This window comes from Miniopterus schreibersii (assembly GCF_964146895.1).
Source record: "Miniopterus schreibersii genome assembly, chromosome: 22".
Taxonomy (NCBI): domain Eukaryota; kingdom Metazoa; phylum Chordata; class Mammalia; order Chiroptera; family Miniopteridae; genus Miniopterus; species Miniopterus schreibersii.
This window is the reverse complement of record NC_138124.1, coordinates 2,004,095-2,017,152: the sequence shown is the minus strand read 5'-3', so window position 1 is coordinate 2,017,152 and position 13,058 is coordinate 2,004,095. Positions and strand designations below refer to the sequence as shown.

Below are 13,058 nucleotides of genomic sequence, written 5' to 3'. Positions count from 1 at the left end.
ACACTAAAATTGTTATTTTAAATTACTGCTAATTTGAATAAACATAAAGCTTACCCATTTCTAAGCCAAATACAGAAAACGACATCCCAATTAACCCTTAGAGGCCACCAAACTCCTGCAAATGACTGCTCTGGACACTCAGAAAGAAACAGCTCCTGGAATGTGAGGGCCCCTCAACACGTGCTAGAAACAGTTATTTCTCCAGCTCTGAAATGAGAGTTTCCCCGGTACCTCCCGAAGGGCAACGATGTGAACCCGCAGCGCCAGCACCAAAGGCAGGTTTGGAGGGAGAGTAAAGGGAACGAAAGTAAAGCTATGTATCACTTGTTTCTTTTTAATTTTTTTAATATTTTTTTAAATTGATTTTTCAGAGAGAGAGGAAGGGAGAGGGGTAGAGAGAGAGAAACATCGATGAAAGAGAAACATCGATGGGCTGCCTCCTGCACGCCCCCTACTGGGGATCAAGCCCACAACCCGGGCATGTGCCCCGACCAGGAATCCATCTGGCAACCCCTTGCTGCACAGGGCGACGACGCTCAACCAACTGAGCCACACCAGCCAGAGCCTTCCAACTTCTCTTTATATAGATGGAAATGGGCCAGTACCACCCTTTAAGTAAAATAACTGCTACAAATGCTTCCACTGGGGGCAGAAGCAACTGTGTTTAGTGAGTGGGTGGCTGGTCCACGCTTCCTCATACAAGAACTGTGGTCTTTAGGAAAACATATCTCCCCCTCCCTCCCCAGATAGAACTAGAAGGATAATATCTTGGACGCTTGTCATTAAGAGCAGGACAGATGGTGATGGTTTAAAAATCTGTTCCCGAGAATCGTGGCTGGCGGTGGGATCGTCAACAAGACGTGGAGAGCGGTGCGATCTTGTTTTTCTGGATGTGCGGAAGGCCCACTGTTGCCATCCCAGAAACAAAGTACTGGGAAGGCAGGCAAAGGGGCAGGGGGAAAGGTTAGTCCCCAGTGAGAGGGCCAAACAGCTGGCGGCTTAGAAGAGACCACAGGGAAGCCCACCTGCTTCTGTGCTGCCTGGGCGAACCCTGCAGCCCCGGGAGGCCTTGCCCCCAGCACCTCCATGAGCACCCTTTGAAGGACAGGCCGTCAGCCCCTGGGAGAGGCGAGCAAGCATCATAGCCCTGCATTTCCAGTGGTAACCGTGGGCTACGCCCTCCCTCCAGTGAGGACATCTGGAACCTCCCATATGCACTGTCACTCATCTGCGCTTCCAATTCACCGAAAGCACAAAGCACAAGAGAAAACCTGCAAAGCAGCAGCCGCCTGCGACAAGGGAGCTTGGCCGCCTTATTTCTCCCTTCGGTTTATTCACGCAGCACATGCCGGGCACTCTTCTGGGTCCGGGGATGAGGGGAGACAAATGAAGTTGCAGTGCCCAGGAGTTTATGTTCTAATGGCGAAGACAGGTGACCAATGAATGAACCACCAGATAGAGAACATAATTCCAGGAGGCGATAGGAGTCACGAGGGAAATCAGGGCGGGGAAGGACTCGGGTTCAGCTCCAGTGTGTAAAGAGCTTGGAGGTCATCACTCCCGTCCTTACAGTAAGAAAAAGCTGGACAAACTAAAAATCAATGACTTTTCTTGGACCCATCTGTGAACTGAGTTTAAAGACCTAGCCCCTGGGATCTGAGGGCCAGGAGACATCTGCCCTTGGCTCTGGCAGAGGGAGGGGGAAGTCCGCCCAGTTGTGAAACACACCCAGAGTCTCCTCCGTAACAAAGGCCCACTGTCCAGGGGGAAAGACTCGACCAGAACCTGTCCTCAGAGCCATGGGGAAAGGGCATTCCTCTCACTGACGTTCCTCCAGCCTTCCTGTCTCACTGAGGGGGTTAAAAAGCTATATAAAAAGAAACTTTTGTGAAGGTCACAGCCTGGGAACACAGACGCACCTGAAGACAGAGATTCGATCAGAAGATTACAGAAGGCTCCCGGCCCCCACACCTTACCACCACACCGACAGGGCTGTAGCACACTAACACTGCACCTCACAGCTCTTTCAGACTTGAAGGAGCAGGGAGGGAGCCCAAAGTCAAAAGGGAGACAAAATCAAGGTCACGGGAGGAGACTGAAGCCTCTGTGGCACCAAGAGTTTAGGTGACAAACATGGCAAACAGCCCAACTCCTAACAAGATTCACATAGGTCCTCACACTCAAGGCTCATGACCTCAGTTCCTATTTTCAAACATACCATGCCTGGCTTTTAACAACAAATTATAACGCATGTCAAAGGGAAATTAAAAAAATAAAAGTTTTTTAAAACCCATATCCTGAAAAGATAAAGCAGAATCATAACCAGACTCAGATATGACACATAGGAATTTTCAGACTGGGAATTGAAAATAACCACGATTAATGTGCGAATGGTTCTAATGGGGAAAACAGACAACGCGTAATAACAGATGGGTCAACAGAGATGAAAACTCTAAGAAAGAATAAAAAAGAGATCCTAGAAAATTTTTTTAAAATAAAGAACCTGTGATAAAAAAAGAAAATTGCCTTTGATGGGTGTATCAGGAAACTAAACATGGCTGAGGAAAAACATCAGTGAGCTTGAAGATAGGGCGATAGAAACATCCCCAACTGAAATGCAGAAAAAAAGAATGGGGGCCAGAAGGGACAGGAAAAGCATCCAAGAATTGAGGGACAACATCAAAAGATGCAACATATGTTGCAAAGGAGACAAAAGAGAGAATGGAGAAGAAAATTTATGTTACAGTAATAGTGGGCAAATTTTTTCCCAAATTAATAACAGTCACCAAACCACAGATCTAGGAAGCTCAAAGAACACCAAGCTCAATAAATATTTTTAATTATAAAAATTTTTTAAACCTACGCATCAGCATATCACATCAAACTGCAGAAAACCAAAGACAAAGAAAAATCATGAAAGAAGCCAGAAGAGGTGGTAAAACATTTTTTCAATAGAGCGACAAAATAGGAATAACAGCAGACTTCTCCTTAGAAACCATGCAAGCAAGAAGTGAGTAGAGGGCGTGACTCAGCAGATGAGCATCGACCTAGGATCCAGGAGATTGTGGTTCAATTCCCCGTCAGGGCACATGCCCAGGTTATGGGCTCGATCCCCAGCAGGGACATGCAGGAGGCAGTCGATCAATGACTCTCATTATTGATGTTTCTATCTCTCTCTCCCTCCCTCCCTCTCTGAACAGGGAAAATCATCCTGGATAAACAGGGGGCATTAACATATGAGATAACTCAATTCAATTCTCCAATTAGATATCACAACCCAAACAACTACGAACTTAACAACAAAGTATCAAAATATATGAGGCAAAAACTGATACAACGGAGAGGAGAGATGGACAAATGCAGTTATAATTGGAGACTTCAACAGCCCCTGCCAGTACCAGCAGGCAGAAAATCAGCTAAGAGTTCACTGGAACAGCACGATCCATTAACTGGATCCCACTGACATTTGCAGAATATTCTAGCCAACCAAGGGCAAAACACACCCTCTTCCCAGGCTTGTATGGAACACTCACCAAGTGTCATAGTCTGCATGGGCTGCTGTCAAAAAAAACCCCACAGTCTGACAGCTAATAAACAACAAACACTTATTTCTCATTGTTCTACATGGAAGTCCTCTAAGATCAGGTGCCAGCATGGTCAGGTGAGGGAGCTCTTCTGGATCTCAGACTTCTCGCTGGGTCCCCACACGGCAGGGGGCCTCTTTAATAAGGGCACTGATCCCACCACAGGGACTCAGCCCAATCACCTCCTAATACCATCACCTTGGGGGTCAGGACTTCAACATGAATTGGGACGGGGGGGGGGGGACGGGGACGGACACAAACATTCAGACCTTAGCACCAAGGGAGACCACATCTGGGGTCCTCTAGCACAGCTGAGCAAGTTGTTAAAAAACAGAAATACAAGCTGAGAATGGAATGAAGCTAAAAGTCAGTAACAGGCAGACAGGTGGAATCCCCACTTTTTGGAAATCCAACAATGCAATTTTAAATAACACATGAGTTTATAAGGAAATATCGAGTGAAATTTCTAAAATAAATTTTTTGAACTGAGTGAAAACAAAAATACCACTGGTCAAAATGTAGCAGAAGCAGTGCCTAGAGAGACATGTAGAGCATTAAATGTATATATAAGAGAACACAAAAGACCTAGACTTAATAACCAACCTTCTACCTTAGGGGAAAAAAATGAAGAGCAATTTAAGCTAAAAGCAAGCATAAGAAATGGAGTAAAAACTAGAGTATAAATCGATGAAATGGAAAACAGGACTATCATAGGACCAGAGCTTAGGAAACACGTCTACCATGTGCCTGTGTGTCCTGAGTCCTTTCCCTTCTTTCTCCTCAAAACAAAGGTAAATTAGTAAAAACAGAAAACAGTGGGGGGGGGGGGGGAACAGTGTAGCGGCATTTAGGCTTTTGTTAGAAAGAGTTGAGGCAACAAAATGCATCGCTGGTCTCCCAGCTTCCACTTAGCACAGAGCTGAGATGCACGCAGGACTGGCCCGTTCGCCACAGCGCAGTGGGGACCACCACAGGCCCGACTCACCCAGAATGTCCAGGCCCCAGGGGGCTCTCGGCATCCAAGGGATGGTCCTGGCCTCGGCGGGGGGCTTGTCCACAGGAGGTTCAGCAAGGCTCAAATCTTCCGGAGACTGGAATGAGAGAGGCATAAATGGGGCGTCAGTGGGGTGCACACGAAAGCTGCCCATTTATGAACAAAGGGGGGGGTCACTCATCAGAGGGGCGGCTCACGCACTAAAACAGAACTCCAGGGCTCTGCAAAACCACCAAACACTGTGAAAATCAGAGCCCCAAGTCGATCATGAGTCTCCCCAAGTTTTCAAGGGAGCCCCCCATTTATTCCTGAAGGTCAGCAAGCACAGTAACTAAGGATCCGGGGCCCAAGTGTGGGGATGTATTTCTCACACAGTTTTGGAGAAGAGGCGGGGAGCCGGTGGCACTGATATTCAGGCTTCCTTTGCACAGACAGGAAACCGAACGCATTCTCCAAGGTTTGTTCCCAACTTGTTTTTCCAAAGTAGCAAAATGCTACAGGAGATCCAGGGCTTGGTGCCATTTGGGTTATTTATCTTAAAATCGTGTGTGCTACACATGGTGCGGGAAAACTACAGAATACACTAAACAAAGCCTTTTCAAAGAAAGGGTGGCCATGAGCACGTGGCGGTGCAGGGAGAGAGCCATCCTGTGTGCAAGTGACACTGTTTCCTCCCCGACACATGGGGGCACCAGCACTCAGCCTGCAGCCCGCAGCATGGCGCCCCCCTGACCTGCACTCGGACCCCAGAGACACCTTGGCTTCCAACCTCGCTCTGCCACGTACAGCCTGGAAAGACTGAGGAGCCTACCCGTGCCTCAGTTTCCTTTCCGCAAAAGATACTGGGAGCACAGAGATACTGGGGTTCCCACATCAAACGCATGGGTCCTGGGCCCTCTCATTCTCGTCTCCCCATCATGTCACAACCTGGCACCCACTCTGCACACCTCCCCTACTGACCTCTCCCTGCTATCCCTCTGCCCTCACTCCCTCAGCACCAGCCACCTGACCTCCTTGCTCTTTAAACACACCAGACAGGTGTCACCCCAGGACCTTTGCACAGGCCATTTCCCTAGCTGCTCTCATGGCTCCCACCCTCCTCTCCCCCATGCTGCTCATACATCGCCCGCCCTGAACACCCACTTAGAGCTGTGACCCATCCACCGCCCTTCCTGTCCTCCACCCCTTCTGGCTGCTTCTCTATGGCACTTGCCACCATCCAACACGTGACATTTCTTTTATTTATCTTGGTCATCACCCGTCTTCCCTCGCTGGGAAGTAAGCTCTATGAGGGCAGGGGTTTCTGATCGACGCTCAGCAGACACTGGATGAATGGATGGATGGATGCGTCCATCCTGTGCCGAGGAGGGGAGCAGGACAAGCTGGCAAGGCCAACCCAGGAACCCAGGGCACAGGATGCCGTGCTCTGCAACACTCAGTGACGTAATGAGACTGCAGCTCTCCAAGCTGCCCCGAGGGAAGAACAGGGGTTCCTAAACGCTGGATCCAACTGTCCCCTCAAAATAAGCCCTGGAAGAAGGCAACCGAGAGCCCGGAGCTAGAAGCACCCATGTTCGGCCCTTCCTTTGGCAGGTGATGAGGCCAAGGCTCAGGGCCCTATGCACCCGTCTCCCTGAGGTCTTCAATTTTTTTAATCCACATATAAGAGAACCTGTGTAGCTCCAACCCACACTGTTCAAGGGTCAACTGTATCGTCACCTTGGGCGTTAGATTTCAACATGTGGATCTGGGGGGGACACAAACATTTGGTCCAGGAGGTGAGCACGTGCCCGAATGGTGGTTCTACTCCAATAAAACATCCGCTTAAAGAAGTCAAAGCAGGGCCGGGTGGGTGCCCGCTGATGGAAATTACCTGACACTGGACAGTGGTGATGGTGGCCCCTGGTAACTGCTGGCCTCCTCAGTGTCCCTGCTCAGGTGCTGCGTCCTGCCCACCCACTAACGCTGCTTCCCTTGTCCTGCCCTGAGCCTGTCATCCACTCATCCACTGTGTCCGGCCTATGACAATGCTGGATGGAGACCTGCGGAACGCGGACTCAGTGGCAGGACTGTCCCCAGCACACACAGGGAGACATGCTCAGGGAGGCACAGTGGCCACTTCAAACAGGGTCTGGGGCTCCTGCTGCAGCTGTCCCACCGGCCCCACAGCGCGTCTGGGACCAGCTCCCTCGCTCACCCTCCTGCGTGCCAGGCACAGGCTGGGGACGAGCCCTCGCCCCCACGCCACGGGAGGCCTGGAACCCAGCTCCCGTCTGTCACTCAGGAAATGTCTCCCACAGGCCTCCAGCTCCAGGGCCCAGCGGGTGGCCGTGCGGGAAGCAGCCCCCTAGGCCCCTGGGAACACAGCCTGTTCCAAGAGAGACCCCGCATCCAGCCTCTTCCTGCTCCAACGAAAGAGATGCCGGTTCTCACACTGAGAACCCGCACGTCCCTGCCATCTCCTCTCTGTGCATGTCCTCGCCACGAGCGGGGACAGGAATGCTGACTTCCCGGGGCAGACACGAGGCCACAGCAGCGTAAAACGACCCGTGCACGCTTCCACTGGGCCGTGGGGGCAGCAGGCCCCCTGAACTCCGCACTGCCACCCACTCTTGGCCCGTCACGGGGACACCAGGGCCTGGTGGCAGCCTCCCTGCCTCCTGCTTCCAAGGTGGCCCCCGCCTCACCCCACACCCCCACTCAGCTGTTCCTTTCAAATACTGTATCTTGCCAGAACATTCCAAGAAAGGACATGGGTTCCAATTAGGAGGGGAACCTGGTGAGGAGCACGGGACCCCTTCCCCCTAGGGGGCCCACCCGGCTTTGCCTCGTCACCTCTCAGTCTCACGGGGACTAGCTGACTATTAATACTGTTTGGGCCCAGCCGTTAGGGGATCAATGGGCAGCTGAGTCAGCCAGCCCCTCCTTGCCTCACGGGCACATATGCTGGGACAGGGGGACAAAAGCGGCAGGAGGGTGCTGAGCCCGGCGTGGGGTGAGGATCTGGGGGTGGGGGGGACCAGGACAACCCAGAAGGACCCTTCCCCAGCACTGGCCCTTCCCCACCCTCAGGGAGCAAAGACTCCAGAGGCTATTACATACCTACGTACAGGGCCGGGTGGGTGCTGGAAATGTTGGGGGGTCACTTTGTACAGCATAGGACTGTCTGACCACTATGCTGGACACCTGAACTACGACGAAATAATACTGACTGTCAACGGTATTGAAAAATAAACTTTAAAAACGGCTATTGCAGAAGGACAGTCTTAAAACAGGAGGAAGGAAGCCTTCAAGACTAGGATAGGATGAAGGGTCACGTGAAACAAAAAGAGGGTAGTTGAGTGTCAAGTCCTTATACGTTTGTCAAGAGCCACAGAATGTACAACACAAAGGGTGAGCCTAACCCTCATTTGATTAATAATAAAATAATAATAACGTATTGATATTGGCTCATCAATGCTAACTAATGTACCACACTAACGAAAGATGCTAGTGGGGAAACTGGGGGGGGGGTTTTGGGGGGATTTGGGGGAGCATATGGAAACTAGCTGAACTTTCTGCTCAATTTTCCCGGAAACGCAAACTGCTGAGAAACATTCATCCTATTAATTTTCAAAAATATGGTAGCTGATACTGAGCGAGCTAAACGTAAGAACGGACACAACCGAGGAGCCGCCTGCTGAACCAGATGATGGAGCCAAGGGATTCTCCCAGAATGCAGTGCAAGCAGGGCCTGGGCCGCAGCCCTGGAGGAGGACGGTTCTCCTGACTCTGGGGAGGGCCACCGGCTGCAGGGCATCCCTCCCAGACCCACCAAATGGAGGGACGTCAGTCAATTCTCAGGATTCTGTCCTTTCAACTTCTATTCCCAGGACCGCTCTTTTATTTGGGGCTGGGGGCGGCGAGGAGACAGCACAGGACACCTTAGGAACCCTGTGACCCTTTGCCTAGGCCTTTGGCCTGTCTGGACGGCCACACTGCACAGTTGCCGCCTAAGTAGGTGCCGCTCTATTTGGCTGCTGGTGGTGAATTCCATTTGCACTGGTTTTTTCCTTTTAAAAAAATGTCTTTTTTTTTTTTTTTTTTTTTAAGTGGAGTCCCAATGAGTCCTTTCTGAAAAGCAATTCAGCTTTCTCCATCAAAAATTTAAAAGTGCACGTCCTTTGCCCAGCAACGCCGCTTCCAGGAGGATCCCGCATGTATGAAATGAACGACCCTGTATGAGGATTTCATTGTGGCAATATTTTAAAACACTGGAAGCAACCTAAGTGCCCATAAATAGGAAAATGGTTTAAATAAATTATGGCGGGGCCCACACGCTGGAATCCTCGGAGGCATTTTTTTTTTGAGAGGTAGACCAATATATATACTGATGGAGAGAAACCTTAAAAGCCTAATGTTGCATTAAAATGGCAAGTCAGCTGACTGTGTGGGTGGGCCCCAGTTAGCAGCACACCGAGCTAGTTAGAAAATTTACACCCAGGTCTCAAGTCCACGTACAGATGCAAAGGCTCGCAGGCCGGGCCAGAGGGCCCCCGCCCAATGCTCGTGGGTGGTTTCCTCTGGGAAGGGGGTGGGAATGAGACAGGAGGCGGCGGGGGGGGTGTGTGTCTCGCTTTCACTTTATTAAATACATGTGCACTGCTTGAGTCTTTTACCAAAATGCACTTACTATTCACCAGCTTTTTTGTGAAACCCACGGTCTGCACCTCCCAGGATGTCACATTTCAGCTGGGAGATGTCGGCGCCAAGAAAATGACCTGTGGGAAGGGCAGACGGGAAGGCAGGAGGCAGGACTTCCCACAGGAGCCAGGAGAGACCATGGAAGGGAGACCGAGTCTCCCCAGGAAGGTAACCCTGGAGCAGATGGAAGCTTCCAGATGGTCAGAAGACGGGCACATCACAGAGCCAGCCCAGAGGCGACGGAAACTCAAAGGGAGGCAGTGACCGAAGACGGGGAGACAGACTGGGGACCTTGGGACCAAGATGGGCTAGGCCAGGCGGCGGGAGACGCTGGGGCATAAATTTGGGAGGAAACTAGAGAAATCAGTTTCCCTCACCTAGTAGTTCATGGGCGAGTGTGTGGCTCGGGTGTGTGTAGATGGTATGTATAGTGTATGTGCAGGGCGTGTGTGTATACGTGACATATGTGGTATGTGTGTGTCTATGTAAATGTGTTTGGTGTGGCGTATGATATATATGTGAGGTTCAGAGGGGCGTATGGGGTGTGTGTTTGCTGTGTGTGTGAGGTATGGTGTATAGTGGGTCTGGGTGTATGTGGGTGTATGTATGTGGAGTGTGTGTAGTATGTGTGGTATGTATGTATGTGTGTATGTGTGAAGTTCCTTGGCCTGCACGCCCCACAGGGTGACGGGTGCCCCACGCTATCAGCTGCTAGAGCTCCATCATCTGCCCCAGCACCCAGCGGCCAGCACCCACAATGTAAGCCACTGCTGAGCACCCAGCCCCCACCCGCTGCCCTGCCCACTCCTGGGTCTCCTTCAAAGACAAAACAGCTGGCAGGCTCAAAGGCCTTGGTGTCACACACACAAGTCGGGGGCCACTGCATTAGGATGGGTGCACCCAAAAGCTTGAAACTCCATTACTGAGCAGGCTGACCTACGCCCGCCCGTCTGTCCAGAATTCCTTGCATTCAGTCCCTGCACATAAGACGCAAACTGGTGTAGACGATGCCACTCTGCACGTGACACATGCCCATGGTCCCTGCCCAGACAGTGCCGATGTGTTAGATACTGGAATTCAAGCCCCACAGAGCAAGGAAGCCCTCGGCTCACCCGCCCCAGGGCCTGGCACACAGCAGGTGTTTAGTGAGCATTTGCTGCATGAAGAATGAATGGGGAAATGGATGGGGGTTAGGTGTCTCTGAAATCTTTTCCTCACCAACTTTTACATGTGCGTTTTTAAGGTAACTACACATACACACAAGGCACTCAAGGTACCTTCCAGTAAAAGTCCCAGGTAACACAGGATGAAAACCAGGAGACACGAGGGCTGCAGGCTCGTCCTCTGACACCCCTGCTGCCCAAGAGGATCGCCCAATAATTATAAGGGGGAATCCTAGTAGAAATAGGATTCCCATCCCCAGGGAATACGGAGTAGAGGGTCCGCCTGGGGAGGGTGCCAGGATGTGACCTCCCCCAGCCAGCCAGCCCCCTTGCCCCACTCCTGCCTGAGTCACGCGGCCAGCAGCTGGAGCTCAGGGCTTTTGATGACATCTCCGCCTGAATGATGCTTGTCTAGAGCTGGATGTGGCTGCAGAGTTTTTAAAAAGCCCGTCCTGAATGCAAACAGGAGCCTGATCAGTCCCTCACAGGTTCTAAATCTCCACGTGGCTGAAGACACGACACCTCCATCTCAGATTTCGAAGCACAGAAGGACGGGTCTTTGGATAACCGAGGCGTCCTGGTCCATAGCAGAGCCTCAGAAATAGAAAGCCTCTTGCCCGGCCCTTCCCTGAAATAGCCGCCCTTGCACGTGACCGAGTGATGCAACATGGCATGACTGTGACCCAAATACAAACACTGGAAACCCTTCCTCCCGGTCTTCCAAATGGCAATAAAAAGTACTTAAAGTAATTTAACATCCAGCCCATTTCACAGAATCAAAACAGCCCAGGCAAACACACTCTTGAGAGGGAACCGGTATGAAACATTCAGACAGATACAGCTTCTCAGATTCAAGAGAGAGAGGAAAAAAAAACCCTTCGGTTGCTTTACGGGATTTCCAAGGACGCTGCTCTGGAAATCTCTCTTAAAACAATACGGTCCACTCTGCCAATCCGCCAGCAGCCAGCAGCGCCCGGGAGGCCTTGTTATTTTTGAGAACAGCGGTAACAAGGAATCATCGACTCACATTTTGGGGTCAGGAGAGCTAACGGGAGTCTGTAACCTGTACTGTCTCAGCTCATTTCTGATGAGCTGGGGACAGCCGAGCGGCCGGTCTCCGAGGCCACCGCCCGGGGTGCGCGCGGGGAAGGGCGCAGCAGCTACCTTTGGTTTTGTTCCACGTGAACGTTTCTGAATGGCTTGAGCAAGGCTGTATTCTGGTTTCAAAGCTCTATTGAATGGAAAAAAAGAGAAAGAATCCATACCCAGCTTCAGACAGAACAAGCGACCCCAAACTGTAACTAAGACGGGGGGAGGGACACTGAATTAATTCCTCCCTGCCCTGCACAGCAGCCCTGGCCTGAGCGTCTTCTATCTGCCAGGCGGCCACGCGGTCCTATGTGGGAGTCTGTTCAGGGGAAGCCACGGGAAGCTGGTGGCCGTGCTCTCTTCCCAACAAGGTCTCAACGCTGTTGTCCTTCCCGGGATCCCGTCTCCCCCGATAAAGAGCGGGGAGGCAGCCAGCACAAGCCAAACGGCTCAGCTCACGGGCGCCTCCCTCCCGGATCACCCCTCTGTGCCAGTTTCCAACTCGCAAAGGCAGAACTCGTGCCCACAGGACCTTCTGTTTCAGAGCTAGTCACAGGAAGCCAAAATTTAAATCCCATGGACAGCCCTGGCCAGTGTCCCCGTGGTCGGAGCACTGGCCCTTGAGCCAAAGGGTCGCCGGTTCGATTCCTGGTCAAGGGCACATACCTGGGTTGCAGGTTTGATCTACGGTCCCCCACCCCGGGGCACATGCGGGAGACAACCAATCGACGTGTCTCTCTCACATCAATGTTCCTCTCTCCCTCTCCCTCCCTCCTACTCTTTCTAAAAAAAAAAAAAAAAAAAAGGAAAAAAATATCCTCAGGTAAGGATTAAAATAACTAAATAAAATCACATGGGCTAATGGTTCTTTTCTCGGCAGAATTAATCAATGCTTCCTACTGAAAGACCAGAAAATGTGAGTAATTCATGCAGTGACCCTCCTTCTGGGGGAAAAAAAAGACATTTATGAAATTATGACATTCCCCCAAAATCAAGACCTAGGATCCTTGAAACTCTAAATACTTGAATTTTTAAATAATGTCCTATCAAGCCCGTTTTATCGAATACAAATGATCTCAAGCAGAAACATAATTAAACCTGATATAAAATTTCGAGTGGCTGCAACTACATAAGAAAAATGAAGAGCGACCACTTCATTACTACACAGGATTTCCAGAGATGACGTTTTTGAAACCACCCATGATTCTGACGTTTTTGTTTTTTTAATGTTTTCATTGACTTTAAAAAGAAAGGAAGGGAGAGGGAGAGAAACATTGATGAGAGAAACATCAACACTGACCAGCTGCCTCTTGCACGGCCCCTACTGGGGATCAAGCCCGCAACGGGCATGCGCCCTGACCAGGAGTGAACCTGTGACCTCTTGGTTCACAGGACGACTCTCAACCACTGAGCCACACCGGCTGGGCCGGTTTTGACGTTCTGAAAGCAAATCATTGCAGTGACCGGGACAAGTTCTGTGGGAGCACACGAAACAGGACAAAGTCGAAGGACCGGTGCTACCCAGCTTCAAGACTCACTCTAAAG

General features: G+C 50.9%; 1 protein-coding gene across 1 annotated transcript in view; it reads right to left on the bottom strand.

Moving 5' to 3' along the window:
• Positions 1-13,058, bottom strand: part of APBA2 (amyloid beta precursor protein binding family A member 2) — a 79,840-nt gene that overhangs the window by 51,637 nt on the left and 15,145 nt on the right. The window contains exon 2 of the mRNA XM_081124676.1: positions 4,570-4,675. The gene's annotated coding sequence lies outside the window, so the exon portion shown is untranslated. The remainder of the gene's footprint in view (positions 1-4,569; positions 4,676-13,058) is intronic.